Below are 2937 nucleotides of genomic sequence, written 5' to 3'. Positions count from 1 at the left end.
TTCTTGAATATAACGGTGATGACGATCGAAAAAATAATTTGTATTTTTGATATCTCTAAAGTTTATTGTTTTTGTCATAATAATTACCATATTATAATCACATTTTTAAAAAAACGTATTAATTTCTTTGAAAATAGGTAATAAATATAAAATAATAATATAAAAATGAGTTCTTTTTTTCAAACGACTGTTTGGGGAGGACGGGGTTGGTTGTCCACGACATTGAGTCGTGTTTGAACTGCAGTCATTAATCGGATAGTTGGCGCAAGTCAAAACGAGTCGTGAAGTTCTTGACCTTATACCCGGAATTGGGTGGCGTGGCGAAGGAGGGGCGGTAATAACTTTTTACGCGGTTCACTGCAAAGACGATACACCGTAAAATCATTTTACATTTTTGTTATTATGTAATAATTTCACGGCTAAGAGTAAAAAGACATTCAACGAGCGCTAGAGGTAGCGGAAATAGATTTATCTGACGTTTTGGCACGCATTGAGTTAGTGGGTTGTTCAACTAGGTGCCTAACCTAGTTCCAATAATATTATTTAATAGTTAAAGTTTACCAGCAACAGGTATGTATACTAAGTGATAACCATGTAGCACCTGCAGGATTTTTCCAAGGTTAGGACCCAGAGCACACACCCTACCGTGCGCACCATTGGTGGTAACGTTATCCAAGGAACATCTAAACAAGTTGTCAGCATTGTAGTTTGCATAAAAAATTGTTTGACTAATAATTTTTCAAGCATATTAAGTTTTAACTTATTTCTACACATATTTTGTCATTATTTTAAACATTTTTATATTGTACTGCGGGTAAAAATGTATGCCTAAGTAGTAAGTACCTAGGAAACGAATTTTTGACGAATATGAATCGTGATATTTTTTTATACTGAATCACTTATTTTGTGTTTGAAAACATATGCTTTTTAGTATGGGTATAAACTTTAATAATTATTTGCTTAATTTTTGTAAAGTATTTATAAATATTAATGGTCCAGGTATGAATGCAGGACTGTATAATATGAGGTATTAAGTTTGAGATATCTATTTGAATGCGAGCACAGCACTGACTACTAACGTACGTGTATGCCGTTATTTAATTAGTTGTTCTATACAATATAAACATAGCAAACTACAACAAAGGAACTAATTGATTGACTTTAATGGAAACTGATCGGTAATGCCCATAAAAAGGGCTTTTCCCGCATTGATAAAAGTTCAGTAAAATTAATTTAATTTAAATTTAGCAAATATATAAATATGCTTTATACTTTTTTTCAATATTGAGAATTAGGACCGAGTTTACCAGGCATATTTATCAACAGTTGCAGATAATACAACATTGTTCTTGTATACGCGTAGAGTTTAAGACTCTTACACACTGCAGCAAAAAACGTTGACCACTGATGACTGATGTGGACGTCATTACAATTACAACTTATAAGCTATATAGACTCTTTATTATATTATAATTTATAGTCTACAGTTAAGTTGCGTTAATGGTATAATTTTCACATGGCCAAAGTGGTTTCACTAAAATAACCTACGTCCCTATAGCTTGGTATTGTATGCGAATTATAATTATTTTTATTTTCAGAGTGGAAGCGTCCAAGGTTGTAGTCTCTGGAAAAAAACGGCGCCCTGGGCGACTGTCACTTACGGGCTATGGCGTGCTCTTTATATAATACACCTTATTATGACATATCATAATATATATCACAACATTAATATTATTATATATATAGTCTTGGTTGCGTAAAAAAGGAGACCCTGCAACCTGTTCGATCACCCTTTAGATAATTGGCCATGAGAATAATTATTGCCTGCCGATTATTTAATTAAATCATTTTTTTTTCTTCGCCAAACTTAAATATAATACACAGAACTTTAATAAGAACTATAACTTATTAAACCAGAGAGGATGCAAATTGTTGATGCAGGGAAAGATAAACAGCTAAGGATAAGAGTACCTATAGCTACACTGTTATAGATTGCCGCTGCCTGGCTGCAGATAAGTTAACATCTCGTTGAGAACTTAAGAGTTAAGAGACGGTATTATAAGGCAGTTAAATACATATAGTGAATATAATATTGATTATACTGATTGACTACATAAAACAGTATAAAATGGGTACGCAAAACTATCAGTATAACATAGTGTTATACTACCTATTTTATTCACTCTTATATCAGATGCCAAGTATTTATCGTGAGCAAATATTGACAACAATACTTAGATAGTTATAACTTAGTGTCTTAAACTCTAATATATACATAATATACAACTATTACATCTACTTATACGATATACAACTGTCCGCCAAGAAAATATTATAATATATTCATATTCGTATAGGAAGAACATTATGCGTTTTTATAGTTTATTGCTATAATATTTTTATTGTCATTTTATTATGATTAATAAATTATGATACGAATGATACGCGGGATGTGTTACGTATATGTAACTTACATATAACGATTGTAATATATTTTATAACGATTTTGGCATTGACTTGTGAATCATGTTAAATACTATGATCGTATTACCAGTATAGGTAATAAATGTACAGGTGATGGCGGAAGATTTGAGGTGTCAATATATCATATATGGTCACATAACATCGGTTCATGCACATACTGGACAATATACCTAATATTACCTATATACAATATGCCAGTATATTATATTCATCAAAATCGCATACATATAGGTAGTATTTATTTTATAAACATTTATTGTTTAGGTAATATTGTATTATTCACGTTTTTTTTATTATTTTTGTATTAAAACAATTTTATTATGTTTGCTACTTTAATAAATAATAATACACTTATGGACGGTATATAACCTCCAAAACCCGCATGACCTTATATATAATTTAATTTATCTATACGTTCGACTCGGTTCATCATATTAATATTCATAATATAAA

This window comes from Acyrthosiphon pisum, chromosome A1, assembly GCF_005508785.2.
Source record: "Acyrthosiphon pisum isolate AL4f chromosome A1, pea_aphid_22Mar2018_4r6ur, whole genome shotgun sequence".
NCBI lineage: Eukaryota > Metazoa > Arthropoda > Insecta > Hemiptera > Aphididae > Acyrthosiphon > Acyrthosiphon pisum.
This window is presented reverse-complemented; position numbering follows the sequence as displayed.